The sequence below is a fragment of the Triticum dicoccoides genome, chromosome 6B (assembly GCF_002162155.2).
Source record: "Triticum dicoccoides isolate Atlit2015 ecotype Zavitan chromosome 6B, WEW_v2.0, whole genome shotgun sequence".
NCBI lineage: Eukaryota > Viridiplantae > Streptophyta > Magnoliopsida > Poales > Poaceae > Triticum > Triticum dicoccoides.
Genome location: NC_041391.1, coordinates 54,942,721 through 54,949,145, shown reverse-complemented (window position 1 = coordinate 54,949,145; position 6,425 = coordinate 54,942,721).

The following is a 6,425-nucleotide window of genomic DNA, read 5'->3' as shown; positions in this document are numbered from 1 at the left end:
CGTATTCGAGGAAAATATCTTGAGGGAATTCTTTGTGCTCCAATGCTGATGTAAGTAGTTGTTGTATATCACTATATTTTTACATCAGCATGTATTTTGTTAATCGGCATGAATCTAACCTTTATCTCATCTAAAATTAGTTGTAGAAAAATGTTAAAGGCACCAATGTTAATTTTTGTAAGGAAAACTACATGGTAGTTTTGCATACTGAGCTGCATGAGTGTACTATCTCATATCACACACATTACAGAATTGTAGTGCTTCTCCGGTTGCCCATTCATTCATTGTGTCAATGTTGCTTTCGTATTACCTTACCTGGCTAATGATAGTTGTGCCATATTGTGTTAATTTTGTGTAGGCTAGTTTCCCAAACATTCATTGTGTCAATGTTGCTTTCCTATTATCTGACTTGGCTAATGATAGCAATGCTAGTGTGATAATTTTGTGTAGGCTGCTGAAGATATGAAGCCAAACTCTGAAAATAGCAAGGCAACCCCATTGTTTCTTTCCAGTAAATCCAGTCCAGGTAATGTGGCAATAACTCATGATTAATCTGTTTGGTCCCCCTCCTAATTTATGTTATGATGTAGTGGTCGAGACACTCTCCACTATCAATAATACAAGCCTGCAAAAATCGCCATATGAATGGGAACAAATGTAAGTTTGTGAACCAATTAATGGCTGAAGCAATGATGGAAATGGTGGATGAATCAGAGGTGCAGAGTCGTGCGACACAACAAATGATCAATGTTTTCAGGGATAGTGTAGCAAAGCAGCAAGAACTTGCCCACTTGCTTATGGGCGTCATCTGTGCTGAGGTTGCAGATTGTGACATTGTAGATGGTTAGGTTCTGCTCATTTATTTGCACTGGCATCAATCTTTGATTGCTTAGTGGATGTAATTTCCTGTAATATATGCTGGATGTGCAACTTTATTCCCTGTATACCGTACCTTTGCTTGATCGGTTTTGATCCTGTGCATAATTTCTCGTCGTAATGGGCTCAAATTATCTAATTTGGCCTAAAGACATGTACAGACTTTAGTGTGCCCATTAAGTTAATGGGTCATTACTAGGCCAAAAGTTAATGGTCGGCCCTCTTACCTCCCGGGTCGTTAACAGGCCGACATCGAAGTGGGCAACACGTGGGCCCAATTTATTTCATGGGCCTTAACATGCCATTACTAAGTTTGGGATACATATGGCCCAACTATACTGTAGGCCTTTAGTAGGCCGAAAGAGACAGCGGGCTTGTATTGGAACATGAAGAGCATGGGCCGCTAAGAGGCTGAAAGTCAGGTCGTATTGTAAATGGCCCAACTGGGTTGTGGGCCTTTAGCAGGCCAAAAGAGAAACCGAGCTAGTATTGGACCATGAAGGGCATGAGCCATTAAAAGGCCAAAACTAAGGTGCGACTACAAATGGCCCAACTCATTTATGATCCGTTAACAGGCCGAAAGGCACACAGGGTCGGGAATTGGCCCGACACTTAAATGGGTCTCTAAAAGGCCAAAACTCAGGCCCGACTACAAATGGCCCAACTGATTTAAGGGCCGTCAACGGGCTGAAAGTGACACCGGGCCAGAAATTGGCCCAACACTTAAATGGGCTGCTAAAAGGCTGAAACTCAGGTCTGACTACAAATGGCCCATCAGATTTCTGGGCCGTCAACAGGCTGAAAGACACACCGGGCCGGAAATTAGCCCAACATTTAAATGGGCGCTAAAAGCCCGAAAGATGTACATCCTGAAAATTGGCCCATCCATTGAATGGGCCGTTAACATGCCGAAATCTCATCAGGCCGATATTGAGCCCAAATATATAGCGGGCTGTTAACGGGCTCGAACTGACGATGGGCTGCAATAGTGTCAAATCTTTAACGGGCTGTTGACGGGCCGAATTGGCACATCTTGTATGGGTCGTGGGCTTAAATGGACCTAACACAAGTAGGCCTTATATGGGCCGGCCTGCTAATTTTTACTGGGCCAGCCTTTTTCACCAGAATGGGCCACTATTGGGTCGTGCCACGTGTCGACCTATCATAGGCGCCTCCTGTCTAATGAGTTGATGACATCTGTCCCAACGGTGAGGCAACACGTGTTTCCTGTGGCCAATGATGATTTTACATGTGGAAAATCCCCATTGGTCCGAGCTATTAACGGCTTATCGGATCCAATACTGGACCCGATAGCTTAACGGTGTTCCGTTACCGTGGATGCCACGTGTCGGTCACCCTTGACGAAAGCACTTCTGTGATGCGCGATTTATCGTCATGGAAGTGGACACTTCCGTGATGATAATTTTGGTAATGTCATGGAACACTTCTACGACAGCACGGGTATGACTATCTTGATTTTGTCATAAAATCATCACGGATGTACATGCATGAAAAAAAACGCGACCTACTGTGACAAACACGTATCATCACGGAAGTGTATTTTTTGTAGTGTCTCTCTTCGACATGAACGCTAGATTCGATCCACGGCGATAGATTCGATCCACGGCGGATGGGAATGGGGAATAGAGGTAGCTAAGCATAGGGGTAAATCATAGTAGTTCATAGCAGTTCATACGAGTTCATACATAGCAGTTCATACATGCAAGATCGGTAGATTTAGGGATTGGGGGATAGGGGAATAGGGGGAAAGGGGGTATGGAATCGACACCGGCTGACTGCGGCGGCCGTCACCAACGTGCGGAGTGGCTGGTTGAGCCGATGGCCTTCATCTTCTTCTTCATCGCCGTGCGGGCCGGCGGGTCGTCCTGGGCAGAGTCGAGGTCGATCTTCCAGGTAGGACAGACTAGCTCCGGCGCCCTAGCTGGCATGTGCACTGCCTCTTCTTACTCCTCCTTAGGCTCCCCACCGATGACCGCCGGCGGCGCGATACCCGTCTCCCAGTACACTGCGGCACATCGGTCATTAGGAGCAAAGTAGGTCTTGTACTTGCACCACTTCTTCCTTTGTTTAGGGTCGTCGGAGAGGGCCTGATTCATGGCCCAGCGAAGGATGTCAACTGCCATCGCGCCCTTCACTGTGTCCGGAATCAGCGCCTTCAGCTCATCTTGAGTGGCCTTCATGAGCACGGCATTGGATTCGTTCTGCATGTCCGGCATGGAGCCGAAGTTCGAGCACACCTCCATGGTGTTCTCGAACTTGGTCCGGTCACCAGCCATCCACCCGAGGAAGAAGGCCCTCCAACCAATACCCCAAGGGAAGGGGTTGCCGTTGGAGCTGGAGCTAGAGCTCATGGCGATGGGGAGGAGGAAGGTTGACAGTGAGAGAAGTGAGGGGGTGGGTAAATAGTGATGGGAAGGGTGAGTAAATATAGGGGGTGGAGAGGAGGAGGAAGGTTGACAGTGAGAGAAGAGAGGGGGTGGGTAAATACTGATGGGCAGGTTAAGAGTGACAGTCATGCCGTTTTAACTACAAGCTCTTGAATTAGCCATGAACTCTATGCAATGCCTGACTCCATGACTTTTGTGCAGATTGAGCATAGTAATGAGATGGGCACGGATGTGCTCCTGGCCGTTGACAGCAAGGGCAACCAGCCCCTTCACCCACTGCCGCCCACCACCGAGGAACACCCGAAGACGCCTGAGGGTGGCAACGATGAGGGCATGGAGGAGCCCCCCAGTAATAAGTGTCGCAACTACAACCACTACCATCAGGAGGATGGCCCAACTCACTTTTGCAAGGTCATCCTTGCACCGAATCTTGAGCGCATCCCCATGGCCCTGGACTTCACCAAGCACTTTGTTGCGGTGCCGACGGAGTTCAAGCTCAGGAACAACACCAGTTGCTCTTGGAAGGTGACGGTCAAGCTGATGAATGGCAGGGTGACTGAGGGAGTCCTGGATTAGGGGATATTCAGACAGCCGGACTATATACATTGTCCGGACTATTGAAGCGTGAAGATACAAGACTCAAGACTTCGGCCCGTGTCGGGATGGGACTCTCCTTTGCGTGGAAGACAAGCTTGGCGATCCGGATAATATATTTCCTTCCTTGTAACCGACTCCATGTAAACCCTAGACCTCTCCAGTGTCTATATAAACCGGAGAGGATGGTCCTTAGAAGGCCGATCGCAATTATAATCATACCATCATAGGCTAGCTCTTAGGGTTTAGCCTCTACGATCTCGTGGTAGATCTACTCTTGTACTACTCATATCTTCAATATTAATCAATCAGGAAGTAGGGTTTTACCTCCATCGAGAGGGCCCGAACCTGGGTAAACATTGTGTTCCTTGCTTCTTGTTACCATCAGCCTAAGACGCACAGATCGGGACCCCCTACCCGAGATCCGCCGGTTTTGACACCGACATTGGTGCTTTCATTGAGAGTTCCTCTGTGTCGTCGCTTCAAGTCTTGATGGCGTCTTCAATCGCCAACAACACGGTCCAGGGCAAGACTTTTCTCCCCGGACAGATCTTTGTGTTCGGCGGCTTTGCACTGCAGGACAATTCGCTTGGTCATCTGGAGCAGATCGATAGCTACGCCCCTGGCCACTAGATCAGGTTCGGAAACTTGAACTACATGGCGGACATTCGCGGAGACTTGATCTTCGACGGATTCGGGCCTGTGCCAGGAGCTCCGAACAGTCATGACGAGCACGGCCTTGACCTGTTGTTGGACAATGCTCAGGACATCATCCCTGTAGCAGCCCCGGATCTAAATCCGGAGCAGGCACTACTAGGAAAAGGCCTACTAATGGTGCACCTAATTTGGCCATTAATAGCGCATTAGTGGTGCACCATTAGTTCCACGCCATTAGTATATTTTACTAATGGCGCACCACTGGTGCGCCATTAGTATCTGGTATACTAATGGCGCACCACTAGATGCGCCATTAGTATATACAACAGTGCGCCATTAGTATGCCTCCCAGGGGGCCATGTATACCCAGGTGCTTTGGCATACTAATGGCGCACAACAACAAGATGCGCCATTAGTAACTTCGGCATACTAATCATGCATTGTTTAATGATGCGCCATTAGTATCCTTTGGCATACTAATGGCGCACTGTGATGTGATGCGCCATTAGTATGAATATTAGGTTTTTTTTATTTGTTTATTTTCTGTTTTTTGCACAGGTTACAAAATGTATAATTGGACAAAATATAGACAACACACATCAACAACAGATTCATCGAATACAATAGAAGATTAGTCTCTGAATACAATTCATCATATTAGTCTCTGAATATAATTCATCATATTAGTCTCCGAATTGAAAAGACCGAACAAAGATAGAACATTATATTACAAGTCTCGAGACCGCGAGTAGCGAGTTTGTCTTCACATTACAAGTCGATATCGATCATCTAAACTACCATCACATAGAAGAGAGCTGCGGTCATCACGATGAGCATCATCACGATGAAACTCGTCTTCATCCGGTTCCTCCAACGCTCCCTCCCCTCTCCCGCTAGATAGCGGGCGTATCTAGATTCGGCCTCGGCCCTAGTGGTGTACCCTTTGTAACTGTTACCGCTGAATCGGTGAACCTGTCTCTGACACTCCTCCCAGTCGTCGTAGACTCCGAGAACCTTACCCTTGTACACGACATACGACGGCATCGCTATGCACTAGCCAAACGAAACGTTAGTGCCAATTCACAGACAATACATAAGCAATATATAAGTATGCAACAGAACGATCGGAAGAGAAAAGCAAGACATTAATAGCATCGATTACATCTAAGTTGAATGACTCTCGAAACCAAAGAGACATACTACAAGTTCATTAAAGTTTAATTACAACATGAGCTAATCGATGTTTCAGAACTAGACACAGCATCACTGCGTTCGACTCGACTCAAGGGACCAGAGCGTGGATGAAGCCGCCGTCTATCGTGGGAGTCATGAAAGAACGGGCGTTGTCAGCCTGCATTTGTAGCATTGTGTCGATGTCACTGTTGGATGGTTGATTTCTGAGGTAGAACTGCCCCGAGGTACGAAGGACATCTTGATGGATGATTTCCGCAAACTCCGACTGGATGCGACAGAATTCTTGTCTGATGTCCGCATCCTGGATTGCCGACACGCTCGCGGCCCAATCTTTGAGTTTACTCGGTAGCAGAAGTTGATGATGGTCCCGTACGATCGCCCGCATGTGATGGATGGCATAGTAGGCACCCTTCTGACCGCCAGGCGGCTGCTTGACGCAGCAGAACGTCGTATTGTGGGACAACACGTGCTTGTCGTACTTACGAATAGGCCTGGTGAAGGTGCCTCCAGATTTGGCGTAGCCGGGGAGAACATCATCAAGAACCTTCTTGACATTTGTGTAGTCTACGTTCGACTGACGGTCCGGGTCGAAATACGTGGCCATGGAATATTTGGGGCTTAGGAAGATGATCGTGCAATGTGTGTCACTGCAGAAAACACGGAATGTTAAAAGAAAAACAATCGAAATCTAAGAAT